Source organism: Tupaia chinensis, unplaced genomic scaffold (genome assembly GCF_000334495.1).
Source record: "Tupaia chinensis unplaced genomic scaffold, TupChi_1.0 Scaffold000313_1, whole genome shotgun sequence".
In the NCBI taxonomy this organism is placed as follows: domain Eukaryota; kingdom Metazoa; phylum Chordata; class Mammalia; order Scandentia; family Tupaiidae; genus Tupaia; species Tupaia belangeri.
The window spans coordinates 1,517,903-1,539,490 of NW_006159806.1; the positions used below are offsets into that span (position 1 = coordinate 1,517,903).

General features: G+C 36.5%; 1 long non-coding RNA gene across 1 annotated transcript in view; it reads left to right on the plus strand.

The window, feature by feature from the left end:
• LOC114008238 (uncharacterized) overlaps positions 1–14,317 on the plus strand; it is a 19,718-nt gene extending 5,401 nt beyond the window's left edge. The window contains exons 2-3 of the long non-coding RNA XR_003549788.1: positions 7,313–7,436; positions 14,258–14,317. This is a non-coding gene — a long non-coding RNA (uncharacterized LOC114008238). The remainder of the gene's footprint in view (positions 1–7,312; positions 7,437–14,257) is intronic.
• The last annotated feature ends 7,271 nt before the right edge of the window (positions 14,318–21,588 follow it).

The following is a 21,588-nucleotide window of genomic DNA, read 5'->3' on the forward strand; positions in this document are numbered from 1 at the left end:
AAAAAAAAAAAAAAAAGGGCATCCTAAATCTAGTCTGATAAATAGATATAGATTTCAGAGAAAGATACAATAAATCAACTTTATGTCATTTAAAGGTTGTTTATAAAGTACTATAACTGAAATCATGATATATATATATTAAATTTCATGAATCTTGGCCTATTCGTATCCATCATAGGAATCTCGGTTTAAAAAAGAACATATCATCTAGTTGCTTTTATTGCCTGGTGATAGTTTAATTCAGATATATTTCCCAGAGTCATTTTTGCACCATCATCTCAGTCCTCTTACACCTTAAATAAGGTCAATAATATCTGTAGCTCTCCTTGTCTGCTTCACAGAAGTGACAAACGAGATTAAAAAAATGTAAAATTCTCGGAAGACTCTAGAACGTGTGTGAGTACAAGTGGTTCTATTTATTATTTGAATGGCAAATGAACTCTCTGAAAGTTCAATCTATGAGCTTAAACACAAAAAGTGATTACAATATGTATTGAGACAAGGTTTGCGCTTCCTACTGGGTAGTTGAAAGGAAGTGGTCAATAGGGCAAGGCAGAGAAGGTGTGAGCCCGGCAGTTTTGCTCAGTAGCTGGACTTCTATTTCAGGGCCTGTGAGAGGAACAGCTGGAATGAGACCATCACATAAAGCCCAAATTCTCTTCTGGCCATTATAATGGAAATTAAAAAGATGTATGTTTTAATTATGGTACAGTCTCCAATGTGCACCTCCTGTTAGTTCCAGACACATGTATAATTTCTTTCCTGTTCACAAAGCATCTCTAGTCACTGGAGAAAGGGAGCTAACGAAAATTACCCCTGCTCTCTAAGCCGTAAGATTAGAGCAAGGCTGTCCTTTAGTTATGTGACTTTGAATAATTTACTTACTTTTTCTGGGACATAGTATTCTCAGTTTAGAATAAAGTCCATCCAAGGTCTAGGATTCCAGTTTCTTGAGATTAAGGATCGTAGAAAGAGCTTACTTTATTAGGACTTACTGAAATAAGCAGCTGGAGCTACTGGGCTTTTCAGACTCTTTCTTAGTCATTGTACGGTTCAAAAAAGAGGATGAAGCAATGGAAGGTGCTTGAAGGAAGGAAGAGGCCCTGCAGAGCATTGGTGAACATTCTATGTATTAAAGGACTGGCTAAGAAGGTTCTGGGCCAAGGGATCTCAAAGCAAATCTGCTTTACTGGGTAGGTACAAAGTAACGTGTATTAAGTTCCCACAATATGCAGGAACTCTACTAAGCACTTTATATGTTATCATTTAGTTTAATTAGCAGGGTAGGAAGAGTTGAATAATGTCCTTGTTTATGTAATTTGGCTATAAAGTAGAATTCTGCCGGGTGAATTCCAATTTCCTATTGACTTTCTTATTGCATTAGAAACCACCCCTGTGGCTATGGCTGCTCTGTTGATTTCTCTTTCCTGGAAGTTTCAGTTTTCACATGCTCAATTATCATAACAAATTTGTGTCATCTCAGTTATAATTAGACCTACTTAAAGGGATGTTGTCATTGTTGGTTTTGTTCTAAATATATATTTTTCTTCTAAGGATGTTGGAATTAAAATATAGTCATTACTTCCAGGGCCAAATACAAGAAGGCCATGTTTGTGTTTTGAGTCTCCAGATCCGAGTTTTCTCATTTCATACCTTTGATCCTTGCTGTGCAAGTTTCCATAGGGAGGGAGACTTTGCAGGGCCCAGGGAAGAAACAGGAGCCCAACAAGCAGAGTCAGGCCGGGTCCCAGGCTTCTGAAGTCCAAAGCAACAGGCAAGCTTTTTCTTTGCAGAGTTGTCAGAATACTTCATTGTTTTTTGTTTTGTGTTGTTTTTACTATTTCAGCAACTCCTTCTATGAGGACTTGTTCTCTTTATCCACAGAAGGCCTTTTCAAGCATTACTAAGAAGACTGATAAGAAGAAAAAGCCTCGACTGATGAATTCTCAGAAAGAAAGCGTTAGATTTAAACGACAGGGCAATGGTGCTCTGATTACCACAGGCCCAGCTGAGCAAGGTTGCCAGGCAGCACTTGCTCTGCCAAGAATGGTGGTGGAATGAATAACCATGTGGTTTATATTACCATTTTCAGCTTTTTAAAGTTTAGAAAAGAGAACGTCACCAACGATGATAATTCAGTTTGGAATGAATACATTTTCAATGCAGGGTTCAGCCACTGCTGATTTGTTTTAAATCCTTGAGTTCATATTCACATTTTACAATGTGGACAAGATAAAGCCCAGGATATGTCAAGAGTCTACTATATGCAAATAACTAAGTTTCTGGCCCCAAATCCTCCTTTTAAAAAATGAACGAAAAATTAAAAACCTCTCCAGCATTTCTAAGCTGCTACTTACAGCCTTTATAAAGATAGCACAGGAAAAAGAAGCCAGAGCCAAAGGGGAAGCTAAATTCTGCCACCCATTCACTTAGATCATCTTTAAAGTTGGAGTTGGTTTTTTTGTTTGTTTGTTTAATGTTTCAGGTCATAGTTTGCCACGAACTACTCAACCTGTGTAGGCTTGTGTTAAACTGTAAAATTTAGATGTTTTATTTATCTTTTTTATCTAAAATTTTTTGCTTAAAAGAAGGAGAAATCTGGGATTATTCACACTTTAAATTCCTCTGGATGTTCTTGGAAATACTATTCTCAGAAAGTCTGAAACGCTAAATTGGAACAAATGATTCTATTCTTAGAGAAATTCGTGAAGTCATATGGCTTGAGCATTTGCATTGTGCTTAGTAAAATATTTTATGAATGGTGCCCCTTCCTCAAACAAACCCATCTACATCCTGTCAGCTGAGCACATGGTCTCTGCAACTTCGCTTTTATTCTCATACCTAAAACAAACACAGTTTTAAAAAGCCAGAGTTTTCAAAACCATTTTAGCAGAATTCAGGTGTCCTTTAGAATGCAATTGCCTTCTTAAAGCCTTTTAAGGATTCTGGGAAATCCACTAAGAAATTGTACTCCTGGAAGCAAGGCCTTTCTGTCAGAGGTTATAAGGCAGCAGAGACCAGAAAGAATCCATAGCTGATGCAGTCATACATTTCTGCAGACCTTCAACCAAAGAAAAAATATAACTTGTCAGTCATGATGCCCTGGTCTAAACAAAATGCAGGCCTGCTTAAAGAGAGGCTGTCAAACATAGTCATTTGGGCTCCAAAATTACGCCTCACAAAACACTAAATTAGTTTTGTCAAAACATAACCTTGGTTCTCCAAACATTGTCAGAACTTTTAAAGTTCAATAAAAGAAAGCAGTATTTGTGGTTTAGGTGATATTAGACTGCGTATTAATTCTATGTTCATCAAGTCATTTGTCGCCTGTCTAGCAATTCAGCCATTTCATTCAGTAATTTAACAAATATTATTCAATTCCTATTATGTACCAGGCACTGTGCTGGACCCTGGACATAAACACTAAAAAGACACAGCCATATACTCAAGACTAGTGTCCTATTGATGAGACAGATATGAATACATTGTTACAAGATAAAATGACCAGGAGAATGGACAGGCAGTGGGAGTATGAAGGAAACAATGGCTGTCATTGTTTCCTTCATACTCTAGGAGTTCAGATATAACACAACATTATGGGGATTCCCAAATAAGGTGTTTAAACACTTCTTTCTCAGAGGAGAGATCTTTCCAGGAGAGGGTGAAGGAATGGAAGAAGGATGCTTGGCAGCTGCTGATTGTTGAGTTGCCCCCCCACTAGCCATAATGAAGTATTTTCTCTTCTTCCAAGGAAATACATGAGGATGCAAATGAGTTCTCATGTATTGTGCCATTATTCTATGAATGATCTAAATTTGGTAGAACTTAACTTTAAAAATATGAATGTATTATAACATTTGATAGATATTTGGAAAACTCTACATTGTTACACCCAATGTGCAACATATTTCAAACAGATTGTGTTGGTTGTATTGGTTCATTGCAGTTGACCATGACTTGTTGAAAAAGAAAGATGTTCTTAAGAAGTTTACATAGCAGGGCTTTTTAATGCATCGCTTCAAGAAAAAGTTACAAAAAATTATATAATTTTACAATGATTCTATATGTTGTCAGTCACATAAACTATAACTTTCTCAACATTAAAAGTGACAAAATACTTGGGGCCAGCAGGTAGTATGGTGGTTAAAGATGCTGGACTCCTGCATGGTCGACTTTGGTTTGAGTCCCAGACCTGGCAGCTTGCTTTCTTGCTTTTCTATATATTATATATATAATTTTTGTGTGTGTGTGTGTGTGTGTGTGTGTATAATAGTTAAAATAATTCTTTAAAAAAAGAATGACAACATATGGTTTTCTGACATTTATTTATGTCTGGGTACTTTGTCACAGCACTTTCATAGATTCTTGAAGAGAAATTTAGAAGGCAAATCTGATGGTCTTAGCAATTCTTCTCAAGGACTCTGAGTTCCAGCAGAACATCAGAGATGCTATAACTGAGTAGTTTATTCATTAGGCCTGGGATGGTGGTGATTGGGTGAAGTACTGCTCATTCTGAAATCAGTAGGTCTAGGGATGATAAGATTAGAGGGTATACCGGACCAGGCAATATTCCTTTTATTCTGTAGGTCGAAAGGGCTGTGTCTGTATGTGTAACAGAATATGTGGTTACAAAATCAAGTAATAATTTAGAATTAAAAAAATTTATTTTTGTACAATCCAGTAACAATTCATTGCGATAGTTTGCTAATCTTTTTCAGTTAAATCCTAGATCCAGGACCAGCAGATGGTGTAATGATTATGTCGCTGGACTCACATGTAGTCTACTGTGGTTCGAGTCCTGAACCTGGCGGCTTAAAACTCACACCAGGAGCATGTGTGCGTGTGTACTCAAAATCCCAAGAAGAGAATGGAGAAGGGATTGTGGTGTGGCCATCCCCCCTGGGGGGTAATTTCTCACTTTTTGTTTCTGATTCTCTCTGTCTCTCCAGCAAATGCATGTACCCTATAGCAAAAATCTCTCTTTAAAAAAAAGTACTAGGTCTACTTGGTCACTCTTTTTAGTCATTGAAATGCCACTGATATTTCCAGTAAACATAATGTATTAAAGCCAGTAAGAGGCTTTACAATTTACTAAATCAAAGGCAAGGAATTAATTTATTGGGCATGTATCTTAAAAATTTTTATTGTTAAATCCTCTTGCCATTTACTTTAAAATTTTCATAGAATGTTGTTTGATATTTCAGTGAATGTTGCTTGACTTCAGGTTGTCAGGGAATGCTCAGTGGCTTCGTACAAGACTATATTCAGAGCTGCTAAAATAAGATAGCTGTTTTCCTGGAAATATCAGCAAGTATTTATTATTTCTACATGAGCTTATGAGCTCATGTGTAGTTGTAATGCATCCTACATTGTTCTTCCTGGTTACTTTGTTTAGAAGTCCATACTTAGTATTTATTCAATTAATTTAAATGTATTTTTTTTTCATTTAAAAATGACCAGTAAACACAACCTTCTTAGTCAGTTCAATATAAATACCTCTGACCCAGTCCTAAGCCTCAGTTTATCAATGGGTGATAAATACTTGAGTGTTTATAGTTGCTTCAGTGGCACCCCAGTAGGGACACATGGACAGGACCACCAGAGCTGCACCTGGCCACCAGGTGCTAAACACAGTTTCCATCCTCTCTGCCAAAGTGAGGAAGCCCATGGAGATAGACGGTGCATCAGTGGGCTATAGAGCTAGATGATACTGCCCTTTCTTCCGACATAGGAGTTTGCTATTTCCTCCAGCTTTCTAGCATTCAGAGGGGTGCTTGGTCTCTACTAAAACTTATTTATTGGAGCTTTATTGTTTGTTTGTTTTTTAAGGTTCTTTTTTTATGAATTATTTTATTTACCTATCTTTCTTTCCTTCTTTCTTTCTTTTCTTCCTCCCTCCCTCCCTTCCTCTCTTTCTTTCTTTCTTTTCTTTCTTTTCTTTCTTTCTTTCCTTGCCAAAGAGGGGCAGAGAGAGAGAAAGTGAGAAAGTGAGAAAGAAAGCTGCCAGGTCCGGGACTCAAACTGCTATCCACCATGTGGGAGTCCAGTCCAGTGCCCTTAACCATCATGTCACCTGCCGGCCGCCTTTTTTTTTTTTTTTTTTTTTTAAATCTTGCTTTATTCTTTGAGGCCTCTTTTCATAATGCCAGACCTTACCTTTTATTCTTTATCTTCCTAGGCATAATCTAGCTCTGCAAATGACCCTTCGCCCAACTGCTTGGGAGACTTGTTCAGTTCTTGATTTTTAGAATATTCCCCCTAGAGTAGGAGTGTGGTTGGGTGTGGGTCTGAAATAGCCTCCTCCTCTCTCCTTTACCTTCAACGTCTTATCTTGGATTTACTCTAGAGTTACCAGCTCTGACCTGGACCTCTCTCTGTTCTGGGGTTTGGCCTAGTCACTAATTCATTTCCCCTACCTCTACTTTCTTTTACTGCCTCACAGTATGACGAGACTTATTGCTGACAAAAAACTCTTCAAGGGAATTATTTTATTTGACCCTTTGCTGATAGTGATATTGACAACCAGGAATATAGGGAGGAGAGGTTTGGAAACTTAGAAAGTGAATCAGAGAGAAAGAAGAAAGCTACTTTTGTAGGAGAGGTGGAAGGACAAATTAAATACGGCCAATATGAAAGTGGATATACTGTTTAATAGATATTACAGTGATGTTGGTGTAAGATCCTGGTAGAGCAAAGTAGGATGCTGATGAAGATGTGAGAGGTTAAAGATACATTTAGAAGTAAAATAGGTCTTAGAGATGAATTGGATTTAGAGTTTGAAGGAGGGGAGATACAATAGATTCCTAAATTTCTGGTTTGCATAATGAATTATATGGCAACAGTGACATAGCAAATACTAGCAGAATAGCATTTTTGGTCTATGGGAGGTTATGAGGGGTTTATTTAAGACATAATAAGTTGGACATGTCTTTGAAATATCCATGAGCAATTACCCAGATCTTCCTTGGTACAAAAGTCTGGAAATAAGAAGATAGTTCTGAGCTGGAGATATAAATTGGTAAATTATTCATGCATACATAAGAAGGAAATCTCTTGATTTAATTATATTTCCTAGAGAAAGAATGATATAAAAATAGAAGAGAGCTTTGGGAGATTGGATTTTTGTTCAGGCAATATTCACCTTCTTCTTTCATAGCTATTATTATTTCTTCTGGAAGGAGTATAATTCCCCGTCTCTTTGGTGCTGGGCTTGGCCGTGTGATTTGTTTGGCCAATGAAATGTTAGCAGGTGAGACAGGAGCAGGTTTTTGAAATGTACAGTGAAGTTTTCCATTTCATTCTCTTTCTTTAGCTTTGAAAATAAGATGTGTTAGACAGTCACTGGTTCATGAAGGAAATAGCAGAGTTGGATCCAGAGTTTGGGGACAAGCCCAAATGAATCTAGCCAACATCAGCCTTGCTTGAGTCATTGAAAGGTAAGCAAGAGATAAATATTTGCTTTTGCCAGTCACTAAGCTGTCAAGATTTTATCGCCTCTATTGTTATACAGCACATTGTGGTAACTGCTGACTAATACAAGGACCCAGGATCTAGAAGAAAGGAACGTTATTCTTTAAAGTCCTACTGCACATTAAGAGCAGTATTTATGCCTGGTACATGATTGTATTAGCAAAACGTAGCATAAAAATTTGGTTAAAAACAAGAAGTCTTCAAAAGTTCATGGAAAATGGGTATGGTGAAAAAATTATATATCGATTAAAATTTTTTTTTTTTGCACCAAAAGAAACCTGTACTTTGTTTCACAAGCCTTCTAAAGTCTCTTTGTACTTGAGGGATGCATGCATGGACAGTCTAATTTATTCATAACTGTTTACCATGAAGGTCTGTAAATCACACACATGTATTCTTTTATTTTTTAAGAATTATTCATTTGTTTAATTCCACTTGTTATTATTTTTTTTAACTTGGCCAGAGAGAGACAGAGAGAGAGAAAGGGAAAGTGAGAAATCAAGCCTCCAGGTCCGGAACCAAACGACAGATGACCATGTGAGAATCCAGCGACCTTAACCACCATGCCACATGCTGGTCCTGACATACATATTTTCTTACAATAGCTCTTCCAATCAGTGTGTCTTCAAGTAATAAGAGGTTCAAACAAAGCCCCAAGATCACTTCTGTATCTTTTCCCTTTTCTCATTTGTAAAGAAATGCTCAAGAAAATGTATGCACTATCTAAATACTATGTGAATATTTTAGACCATATTTTATTGTTGTTAAAGCAAATTTCAAGTGAACAAATTTTAAAATTAAAAAAAGAAAGTGGCAATAAACATGCCTGTAAATAGCATATCAATGGAATGAAGGCAATCAAAGGGGCTCTTTTGGCTACTGAAGTTTTCATAAAAGCCTTGATTAGTTATGAGGTAATTGTGAAAGATAGTGAGATGGAATCCAAGAAAGAAACATAGTTTCTCTAGCTTTACAGCTGTGGAATCTTTTGGTAATTGCTGGAATATTTCTTTTCCATCAACTTAAAACTTGCTTTTGTTATGTCACAGTTGAATGCTTGATTTGAAAAATATATTTGAACTTTATCTTATTTGCAACTTTCTTTTTCAGTGTAATTCTAAATTATAGTTGAGAAGGTGAGAAAGATAACACCTGGATTTACATGTTATCTCCATTAAATAGACAGGAAAACTCTAGAGGAAAAGCAGAATATAAGCTCCATTGAAAATATTTGACTGTTGCTTTTTGGTTATTAGTAAAGCGATTTTGTGTTTTAAAGGTATTCATCTTAAAATGTGTGTGCCTAATGTGCACGTGAGCAAATGTAGTTGTCCAGCGTTTAGAGGGGACACATTAAATTATACTCTGCCTAGTTTGGCCACAGTGTGAAATTTTAAAGTATAAACATGATCAAAAAGAAGAGTGGCTTCAAAAACGGAGAAACAACAACATTCCTTTCTCCTGGAGCCTTTTCAGCCTCTCAGTCAGGCAGCTGCCCCCCTCCTCCCAGCAGTCACTAGAAACAACATCCCATTCCCCACACCATCCCCCGCCTGAAAGTAAAGGGCACCATCAATTCTGAGAAAGAAAATTGCCAAAATAACAAAACTTATTGGAGTGGATAATTTCTCACAGAAACTGCCAATCAGCTACAGACGCAAATCTGCCCTCCTTACCCCTCACCCTACCCCTTAGCTAGGGAAAACAACCTAAACCCTCAGGAGAAACTTTTAGCCAAAGAATAATACAAACGAAACTGCCATCTTGGGGTATTTTGCCTGCATTTCCATTCAACCTTCTTACTACACAGCTCTGTGCATGTTTGTGTGTGTGTGTGTGTGTGTGTCTGTCTTTTTGCCTTTCCATTTTGCTCAGGGTTTTAAAAAGTTACTATTTTACCTGAAAATATCAACATGAACATGGTTTTAAAAAAGCACACAGTACAGAAACTAGATGTCTTTCTCTCCTCACCATCCCCCCCCTTTTCCCAATTCTCTTAGACTTCCTAACAGGGGAACTGTTGCAAAGGGAGAAGGGAGGGAGGGAGGGAGGGAGTGTGTGTGTGTGTGTGTGTGTGTGTGTGTGTGAGAGAAAGAGAGGGAGAGAATCTTGGTATCTTATATATTTCATTTAAGAAAGAATATGTATGACATGCATATACTCTAATCTCCCCCCTTCACCTCCTCACCACCCTTTTTCACCATCCCCAAGAAAACAAAGCAAATTCTGCCATTTACATTTAGAAGTCTGAGAGAATGACTGGTTAAAAGTCTTTCAGATTAAGTTCATTCCAAAGACATTTCCAGTATAACCAAACAATGAGAAACACTGGTATCCAGCCAGCAGCAGCCCCTGCCATCTCTGATTTAATGCAATTTGATGGTGATTAACTCAAAGACAGAAAGGAGATGGGTTCATGTAATAGGAAGAAAAACAAACAAACAAAAATCCCCTCCATTTATTTCTATTTAAAACATTCTCTTTATCGATGATTTCAGATGATAAATTCATATACATTTAGGATGATGCTGTTGTTAAGGAAAAGTCTCTTGGGCCTTGCATTTTCTTCTTAGTTATAAAAGTTTGTGGAATATTTTGCTGAGAACAGAAACCCTTCCTCAAGGACTTATTTTTCCTAGAATATTAGGAGGGTCTCTACTAGGTAAACAATGATGTCAGCACAAATGTTTGAGTACTAGCCTCTTCATCCAAATTGGCATAGGATTTTTTAGTTCTATTACTTCACCGTTTTTAAAACAGACTGAACAACTTGCTCACCAAGAGAAACAATGATGAACAAAATTTGTAAATTCCATTTCTTTTGCTGATCAATACCTCAAAAGAACATCTAAATCCATGATGAATGGCTCAGGAGTGAACTACTTGCTGAGAAGAACTTCTTTCAAATAAGATGTTGTTTTATCAATCTTTAGGTTTTTTTTTTTTTCCTTTTCCCATGTCATTCTATATTTTTTAAAACTTACACACTCTATTAATAATAAGGAAGTGTATTCCCAGGACCTGTTTTCTTTTAAACTATACACTTGAATAGTGAGAGGTTTTTTTGAGGATTTGTTCCTGGATTTATCATGAGAGACAGGATAGAATGTAGGTTTTGGAAATAGCCTGTCCTTGTTCAAAAAACCTCACTAGCTATATAGCTTAGATTAACTTTCCTAATCTCTATACCTCAGTTTTCTCAACTATAAAATGAAGGTAAAACTAATAATGATAGTATGAATCAGATAAGGTTGTTGTAAAGAGTAGATGAGGAAATGTGAACAAAGTTCTTAATATAGTTCTACCATATAATAAGCCTCAAGGAAAGGTAACTTAAAAAATAAGGTGGACAGTGGCCAACAGGTGGCATAGTGGTTAAGACACTGGTCTCTCACATGACTGTCTATGGCTTGAGTCCCAAGCCCGGAGGCTTGAAACTCACGCCAGGTGAATGTGTATGCATGCCCAAAATCCCCATAAGAGAATGGAGGAGAAGGGATTGCAGTGTGGCCATCTCCCTTGGGTGGGTGATTTTTCACTTTCTCTCTCTGTCTCTCAAATGAGTACATGTGCCTTATAGCATAAATCTCTCTTAAAAAAAAAAAACAAAAAAGATGGACAAAAGCATACATTTTAAACTTTTAAAAGTCCCTGAACAAAATAAAACAAAACAAAAGCCAAACTATGTAATCTTGGATAATGAAGTTTAAATTATTTCTCTGGATTACCCTATGTCTCAAATCCTATGATACTGAATAAGAAAGTATGCATTACAATTTATCTGTCCATGACAGTTGGGGGATGTGCATGACAGCAGTGGGTCTGTGAATGTCATCTCTGGGGCACAGACTGTAGAAGTAAAAGGTCGGGAGAAATTATGAAGAGCATAGGTCAAGCCTATGGAACAATTTATATTCATGATTGTATAACTGATTAGAGGGCACCAAAAATATGACTAGGATTTCCACATTGGAGCATATACATTGTTGCATGCACAGAGTTTACGATCAAAGAAATTACTAACCATGGGCTTTACTGACCTAAAAAAATGGTATGTTCCAATGACAAATGAATATATAACCATTATAACATATATCTACATAATTTCCTTTTCATTTGCATTTTATCTAGCCTCGAGAAATTCATTCATTCCATAAAGAGTGAATATCTATCACCTTATTTACAGTAGACCCCAGGCTGGTAGTCCTATTCTCAAAGCTTTGGGGTAAACTGATATTTCCAATAGAATTATGTGAGCCTTTGAAGGACATCTACTATTCACGGGCAGATGGGAGAGAGGATGGTGTCAACACTAGGAAATGAATGGAGGAGTAAGACTCAGCAGGATTAAGAGAAGAAAGGAGAGGAGAGGAAGAAAGAGGTAGAGAGGATAGGGCAGAAATGCAGAAATGATAAACTGGTTGCTAGCTGGGAATAGATCCAAACCCAAAGGAGGATTTGTAGTGAATGTGAACGATGTGGGACTGTTTGGAGATTGAAGGGGGAAAGGAGAGAAAGATTGTAGGTACAGAAAGAGAAGGGCAGGTTCTCAGAGGAGGTGGTGTTGGCCTTTAACTGAAGAAATAAAACCACACATTCCTGGGCTAAAGGTGATAAGATTAGAAGTGGGGATAAACTCTGATAATTGTCATTGATTTCACTTTTATTAGAAAATGATTTTTTCCTTTAAACATCAGGTAAAAAAAACTGTTTGCTTAGCCCTTCCCTGTATGCAAAAGACGTAGGGAGAGAGGAAAATGGGGAAATTAATTTTGTAGTTAAATATCTGTTATACTCTATTTTGAGGATACTAAGTTCAAATTCGTTTTTCTGTTTCATCCATCTTGCAGAAAGGAGTGTTTTGTGTGGGTGTCAGTTGGCTGAAATAATTTTACTTTTTCTTGGTACAAAATTCTGAGTGCTTTAGAACTTGTGTATACACAAGGCAGGGGCGTTCTTTATATTATCAAATATTTGATTTCCTGTGAGGTTAACATTTTTCATATTTTTATTTCCCTCTTTTATGAATTGTCAGTTTTGCCATCTGAAAGAAGGCTTTTTTATGAAGTACCTTCAAGCTAAAAAGAAAAAAAAAATGGCTAGGATCAAGAGAATTCAAGATGTCTGATCTGGGGTAGATGAATGAGGGAAGCAGAGGAAAAATAACCAAGACAGAAAAAGATGCATGGAAATAAAGACTCTCTTGTAAGAAAGAGACTTCAGAGGCTTCTGGTCCAGTCAGTATCAAATGAGTCAATCTGATGTGTACTTTCCCTCTGGAGTACTCATCTAGTATCAGTTTGATCACTTCTACAGATAAGAAACTTGCTTCTTCTTGGAGCTGCCTGTTCCACTTTTCATTCCCCCAAATGTCTATGAGAGAAGAAGTCAAAATTATTAATATATGCATGAATAACTGGTACTTACAGAAAGGTGTCTCTGCTAAGATGTATTTCTATGTTCCTCACATGAATTAAATCATTTAATACTCTTAAAGAATTATTTTAGGAAGTTATTATTCTTATTTATTTTACAGAGGAAGGAAATGAAGCTCAGAGAGGTGAGATAAATTTATCAATATCACAATTACATTTATAGGCAGTAAAAGAGCGAGACAGATCCCCAAATTCTAACTCTTGTGTCCATGATTTTATCACCCCAAGTTCCTCCTTTCACTACATAAATGTTGCAAGGTTGCCATCTGCTCTTTGGTTAGTTGAGAAGATTCCAGTGGGCTCCACTCAGTTTTTTCCTCCTTTGAAATCCAGAGGCAGATCTCCTATGGCCAGACCATTTGTTTAGACCTTTGTGATACAAAATCAGGAATGGTAAGGGGAAATGAAAACTGGATGGGCACAGAACCTATGTAGTGTGAGAAAGTGTAGGAGGAAAAAGGGAAATTTTAAGAAGGATCACTGGAGACTGTTTACTTGGTGGCATTCAAGAAATGCAAGGCAAGAAAACAAATTGCTCTCTTCTGTAACGTTGCTGTTACTTTGTGTTGCTGAACTATGTCCCTTGATCACTGCACAGTGTAATGCTGGACCACATATATGATGGATTTAGCAGGGTTACATCTGTTTTTATGGAACACAAATCTTTCTTACTGTAAATTTCTTTTAGAACCATCTGGTCCAGAGAAGCTTCAAGTATGAAGATGCTATCCTACTCCCCTTAATTCTTTTCTTTTCTTGGGTAGACATTTCTATCAGCTATTTTATTTTCCCTTTCAAAAAAAGCTTGTAAAGTCTATTAAACAGTTACTAGGCTTTTCAGTGCACATCATTTATAACAAATAAAGATCTTGACTGATATGTGAAAACTTTGAATATTTAAAAATTCTAGGTTCACTTATATATAAACAAAATAACTAGATACAGCGAAGTATAAAAAATATAAGAATTTTCTTGTGACCATTGGACCTTTGGTTATTTCTTAGGACCGTCCTCTTTCCTTCCACTTTTTCCAGTTCCCAGAGACCATGGATCCGTTTTCTATTACTACAGATTAGTTTTTCTTTTTCTAGAGTTCCACATAAAAGAGAATAAGATAGTATATACTATATTGGGGGTGGTGCAGTGCTGGCTTTTTTACTCAGAGTAATTATTTTGAGAACTATGCATATTATTGTGCACACAGTAGTTTATTTCTTTGTATTGCTAAATAGCATTCCCTTATATGGATATACTTTAATACATTTATTCATTTATCTGTTGATGGACATTTCGACATTTAAAATTTTGGGGATATTACAAATAAAGCTGTCACATTTTCTCCTCTTCTCTAGCTCTTTAGGATCCTGGACTGCTGAGAGTTCCCAGCATGTTTAAAGGTCAACCCAGAGAGTCAAACCTGTGGTTGGCCATATGGCTTCCAGCCTTGCAGGTGCTGGAGTGGTTGGCCATATGGCTTCCAGCCTTGCAGGGTGCTTGAGTGAGTGCTGCACCACAGTGGCCAGGCTTGTTTCTTTATTATATTCTGTTTCTTGGATTTTTTTTGTCTATTTTTACACATCATCTTCACTATATGGCTCTATGGTAAGTCTTGAAATCAGGTACTATTAGTCCTTTAATTTTATCCATGTGATCTTACATACTTTAGCTCCTTTGCATTTTCATATAAACTTTGGAATCAGTTTGTTAATTTCTACAATAATAGCCTACTGAGATTTTGATTGGGATTTTATCGAATCTATAGATCAATTTGGGGAGAATTGAGAGAGGTTTTTTTGCTATAGGGCGTGTATGCTTACCAGAGAGATAAAAAGTGAGAAATCACCCACCAGGAGGGATGACCATGCCACAATCTCTTCTCCTCCAATCTCCTCTTGGAATTTGGGGCACATGTACCTGGTATGAGTTTTAAGTTGCCGGGTCTGGGACTGGAACTGCAGTTGACTACATAGGAGTCCTGTGACATAATTGTTACACCATCAGCTGGTTCCAAGAATTGACATCTTAATGACAGATTGCTATCTCTTTATTTACTTAGGTATTCTTTAATTTTTTAACAATGTTTTATACATATTTACATATTAGTCTTATACACTTATTGTCATATCTACTCCTAAGCAATTTGTACTTTTATATTATTGTTATTTTTTAAAGAATTATTTATTCAATTTTATTTGTTGTCATTATTATTTATTTATTTTTAATTTGACCAGAGAGAGAGGGAAAGTGAGAAAGCAAGCCTCCAGATCTGGGACTTGAACCATGGTTGGCCATGTGGGAATCCAGCACCTAAACCATCATGCCACCTGCCAGCCCCATTATTTTTATTATTAACTTGCCAGAAGGTGCATGTACTCAGCAGACAGAGATAGAGAGAGAGGGAGGGAATAAAATATCCCCCAATGGGGCATGCCACAGTCCTTCTACTTCATTTTCCCATCCTGTAGAGATTTGGGCATGCATGCACATGTGCTTTGCATGGTTTGCAAACTGTCAGGACTGGGATTCAAATTGTGTGGTTGGCCATGTGGAATCTGGCTCCCTTAACCACCATAGGGTCAGTACATATATTATTACCATTTTAAAGTTCTTTTTTTTTAAACTTTTATTTATTTATTTATTTATTTATTTATTTATTTATTTATTTTTATGAGAAAGAGATACACATACAGAGGAAGGTGCCAACAGGGTCTTGCTATACTGTAATTTTCCCCTAGCCTTTCACCAGCTGGGGTCATAGGTGTTCTCATGGGTGCATGTAGCATGTTCAGGTCAACTCAGTGTGTTAATAGGATAGATTAAGTTGATTGATAGTCAGATCTGGACCCTGGGCCTTCCAATATGGCTCCAGTATCATGCATCAGTGCTCTATCACTTGTAAAGTTGTAACTATGCAAATCTTATATTATCATGTTTTTTAAAATTTTAGGAACCAGCAGATGGCATAATGGTTGGACTGTTGCTGGACTCCCACACGGCTGACTGTGGTTTGAGTTCCAGACCCAGCAGCCTGAAACTCACACGACTTGTGTGTGTGCGTGCCCCAAATCCCGAGAGAAGAATGGAGGAGATGGGATTTCGGCATGACAATCCCCACTGGTGGTGATTTCTTGCTTTCTGTCTCTCTGGCAAGCGCACACACCCTATAGCAAAAATCTCTCTCTCTAAAAAAAAACTAATAACTTCCATTTTTTTTATCAGTATATAGAAACACAAAACCCTTCTAATTTTGTTTTCTGCTATCTTTTCTTTTTCTTTTTTTTTTCTTTTTTGGAGAGATTTTCACTGTAGGTCGCGTGCGCTCGCCAGACAGACAGAGAGAGACATAGAGACAGAAAGCGAGAAATCACCCCCCCAGGGGGGATGGTCATGCCGCAATCCCTTCTCCTCCATTCTCCTCTCGGGATCTTGGGCACGCACGCACACGCGCCCGGCGTGAGTTTTAAGCCACCGGGTCCGGGACACGAACCGCGGTCGACTACGTGGGAGCCCAGGGACCTAGCCATTATGCTAACTGCTGGTTCCCGTTTTCTGCTATCTTGATACTGTGGCCTGAATGTTTGTGTCATCCCAGTAAATATATTTTGAAATCCTAACCCCTAAGGTGATGCTATTAGCAGATGAGACCTTGGGAGGTGATTACGTCATGACTTCATAGATAGAATTAGTGCCTATATACAAGAAATTCCAGGAGTCTGAATGCCCCTTTCAACATGTGAGGGACACAGCAAGATGGCACCATCTATGAATGAGATAGATACTTAATTGATAGATACAACATCTGCTGGTTTCTTGATCTTGGACTTTCCAGCCTCCTGATCTGTGAGAAATACATTTTTATTGTTTATAAGCCACCTAGTTTATGGTATTTTGTTGCAGCAGCCTGAATGGACTAAGACATTGATTAATTTGTCATTAGGTCTAGCAATGTTAGGTTTCATGAGACTTTTATCTTTCACAATTATGTTGTTGACAATAGACTTTTACTTTTTCCTGTTCAGTCTCGAAATCTTTTATTTATTTTTTTCATTTTATTTCACCAGCTAGACCCTTCAGTACCATCTTAAATGGATATTATAACTTCCGATAGCCTTGTATTTTTCCTGAGGTTTAGAGGGAAGCATTTAGTCTCTCATCATTAAGTGTGATGTCTACTGTAGGTTTGTATAAGTTCCTTTTATCAAGTTAAGAAAGCTCTCTTCTACTCCTATTTTGCTGAGAGTCTTAGCAGAAATGTACGTTGGATTTTGTCAAATGCTTTTCCTGCTACTATTGAAATGATACTATGTCTTCTCCTTTCCAGGATATTAGTAAGATAAATTAAGTTGATTGACAGTCAAATACTAAACCAAAATTACTTAACAACATTGATTTTTGTCTGGCATAAACCATAATTTTGTGATATATTATCCTTTTTACATATTATTTGATTTTATTTGATTTTTAAAATTTATTTGTTGTTGTTGTTTTTTTTTTTTTTGGAGAGTTTTTTGCTATAGGGCATGTGCGCTCACCAGAAAAAGAGAGAGACAAAGAGACAGAAAGTGAGAAATCACCCCTCAGGGGGGATGGCTATGCCGCAATCCCTTCTCCTCCATTCTCCTCTTGGGATCTTGGGCACAAATGCACACGTGCCCGACGTGAGTTGAAGCCGCCGGGTCCAGGACATGAACCGTGGTCAACTACGTGGGAGTCCAGCAACATAGCCATTACACTAACTGCTGGTCCCTGATTTTATTTGTTAAAATAAAAATAAAATTTGAGGGAATCAAGCATGGGGAAAAAAAAGCAAAACATACAGGAAACAAGAAATGGAAAATTATTTGTTGACAATAACATGTATGTTGATATGCCTGATTGAGACAATATACAGTGTACTCTGGATGGAAAATCTCATTTTGTATGCTGCAATGATGCACAGTGAATGAACGTAAATAAAAAAATAAATAAAAGAAGTAACTAAAAAATAAAAAGAAAATTTGTTATACATTTTTGTTCATTAGAGATATTGGTGTAGAGTTTTCTTAACATCTTCATCTAGTTTTAGTATCAGGGTAAAGCTGACTTTATAGATTAAGATGTGAAGAATCCCTCCTCTGGAATTTTCTGTAAGAGTGTCTATAGAATTGTAATTTCTTAAATTTTGTGAGAATTCTCTAGTGAAGCAATGTGGGCAGGAATTTTCTTTGTGAGAAGATTTTTAGTTATGAATTCATTTTTAAAAATAAGTACAAGAGTATTCTGAGTACCAGCTTCTTCCAAGAGTTTTGGTAATTTGCATCTTTCAAGAAATATGTAGGCCAACCCCATAGCCTGTTGGTAAAGGGAGCTGGATTCCACGTGGCCAACTGTGGTTTGCATCCTGGCCCTGACAACTTAAATACACTTGGAGCACAGATGCATGTGTTTCTATTGTGTTATTTGAAAAGTCATGATGCATTTTTGCATAGAAAAACATTGAAAGAAATGTGTCATGACTTTTCTGATGACCTAATAGATTTATAAATGTTTAGTACTGCTGTATTTTCTGGATGAATTAACCCTTCTCATATTATGTGGTGAACATCTTCATCCTTATAAATATTTTTGAGCTGATATCTATTTTGTCCAATAATAATAATATAGCCACTTTTTAAAAAAATTAGAATGACCAGAATTACTGTATTATACTTTGGAGAAATAGAGAAGGGATTGCAGTGTGACCACACTCCAATAGAGGGTACTTTTTTCTCTCTCTTTCCATTTCTCTGTCTCTCTCTGATGAGTGCATGCACCCTCTGGCTATAAAAAAAAAAAGAAATTTGCCCATCCATTTAATCTGAGTTATTTAATTTATTAGCATAAAGTTTATACTATTTTCTTATTTTTCTTTTATTATCTATAGAATCTGTAGTGATGTCATCTCTGTAATTTCTCATATTGAGAATTAGTATTTTTATGACCAATCTGACTAAAGATTAATTACTTTTACAGATTTTATCAAAGAACCATAGCTTTTCTTTATTCATTTTGTTTTCCAAATTTCACAGAATTTTGTTGTGATATTTTTCTTCTCCATTAGACTTCATGTTCTATTTTTTCTTTTCTTTTCTTTTTTTTTTTTTTTTTTGTGAGGTTTTTGCTATAGGACACGTGTGCTTGCCAGAAAGACAGAGAGAGACATAGAGAAACAAAGCGAGAAATCACCCCCTGGGGGGATGGCCACATGGCAATCCCTTCTCCTCCTTTCTCCTCTAGGGATCTTGAGCACGCATGCACATGCACCTGGCATGACTTTAAGCCACTAGGTCAGGGACTTGAACCACAGTCGACTACATGGGAATCCAGCAACATGGCCATTATGCCAACTACTGGTCCCAATGTTCTCTTTTTTTCTAGTTCAGGTATACGCAAAGTCCTTTTTTATGCAAAGGACTACATGACATTTTTTTTAGGCTTTGTGATCCATATAGGCTCTGTTCAACCACTCAACTCTTTCATTGTATTATTAATACATATGCTGCCATAGAATGTAAAGCAGTGAGCATGGCAGTATTTTATTAAAACTTTATCTACAAAAGCAAGTATTGGACTTGATTAGGCTTAAGGGTCAGTTTGCTAAACCTTGTTCTGGTTTCTTATGATTGAAGCAGAGTTCTTCTGACTTGGAACTTTATTTTCTAAAATTAGGCATTTATAGCTATAAATTTACTTATTTAAAACTGTTTTTGTGGCAAGCCAGCCAGTGGCATGGTGATTAAAGTGACTAGATCCCACATGGTCAAATGCATGGTTTGAGTCTTGAACCCAGCAGCTTGTAAAACATGCCAGGTATGTGTGCATATGTGTCCCAAATTCTGAAAGGAGTGAGAAATGGAGAAGGGATTGAGGCATGACCGTGAAAGGTATTTTCTCTTTCTATCTTTGTCTCTATAGAGTGCATGTGCCCTCTAGCAAAAGAAAAATTTTTTAGACAGAGATTTTTGCTATAGGGTGGGTGTACTTGCTGGAGAGACAGAGAGAGACAGAGAGACAGAAAGCAAGAAATCAGCCCCAAGAGAGATGGACAAGCCACAATCCCTTTTTCTCCTTTCTCCTCTCAGGATTTTGGGCATGCATGCAGACGTACCTGCTGTGAGTTTCAAGCCGCCAGGTCCAGGACTAGAATTGCAGTCAACTATATGTGAGTCCGGCAACATAACCATTATGCCATTTGCTATTTCTGCCTCTGGAAAAATTTTTAAAGAAAAGCAAAACTATTTTTGTGGCATCCTACAAATTTTGATATATTGTCTTTTCCTTTTTATTCAGTTTTAAGTATTTTCCAGTTTGCCTTTTAAATTCTTTTTAACTTTGGGTTATGTGGAAATGTGTTATTTAGTTTCTAGAGATCTCACTGTTACTGATTTCTAACTTTATTTCTCCCTTATAGTGAACACACTTCATATGACCTAAATTCTATTTACTTATTTATTTTGACTATAGGGCACGTGTACTCGCTAGAGAGAGAGAGAAACAGAAAGACAGAAAGCAAGAAATCACCCTCTCTGCCCCAGAGGTGAGAGGCTACGCTGTAATTCCTTCTCCTTCACTCTCCTCTCTACACTATAATTCCTTCTCTTTTATTCTCCTCTTGGGATCTTGGGCATGTACACACACATGCCCAATATAAATTTTAAGTTACCAGTTCCAGGACTCAAACCATGGTCGACTACGTGGGAGTCTAGTGATGTAACCATTAAGTCAACTGCTGGTTTTCATTCTTTTAATTTTTTGAGACTGCTTTTATGGTCCCAAATATGGTCTATTTTCATAAATGTTTCATATATACTTAAAAAGAATGTGATTTCTACTTTTGTTGGGTGGCTTGTCTATGGGCTGTTCATTATGTTTGTTTAATTTATAGTATTAAAGTATTTTACATTCTAGATAATTTCCTGTCTTCTTATTCTATCAAATAGTGAGAATGATGAATTTAAATCTCCAAGTATAGTTGTGGATTTGTTTATTTCTTTTTAGTGTTCTGTTAGGTTTTACTTCCTGTATTGTGAAACTTGTTATTACATGCATAAATGTTTAGTGTTGCTGTATCTTCTGGATGAACTGATCCCTGTATCATTATGGTGAACATTTTCATTCTTAGAAATATTGTCTGTTCTAATATAAACTTTCCGGTATTACTACAGCTACTTTACTTTTCTTTTTTATTAGAGTTAGCATATTATACCTTTTTCAATCCTTATATTTATAATTTATTTGTACCTTAATATTTAAAGAACATTTCATGAAGGTAGCATATAATTACATAATTATTATTTACAGTCTGACAATCTCTACCTTTAAATTGGAGTATTTATGTCATTTATACTTAATATAATTATTGAAGTTATTGAGTTTAATGTTATCTTTTTATATATTTTCTATTTTATCATGTGTTGTTTGTTTACCTTTATCTTTTTAAATTCTCTCTTCTATTTTGTATTTTTTATCATTTTGTTTTGTTTTCTTTTTAGTCTATTAATTATAATCATTTTGTTATTTAAGTAGTTCCTTCAGAGTCTATAGTAGACAATTTAACTTGGTGCAGTGTACCTTCAAGTGATTTTTATATTATTTAGTAAATAGTATAAAGATCTTAAAATAGGTTGCTTTTGGGACCAGTAGTTGGTGTAATGGCTATGTTGCT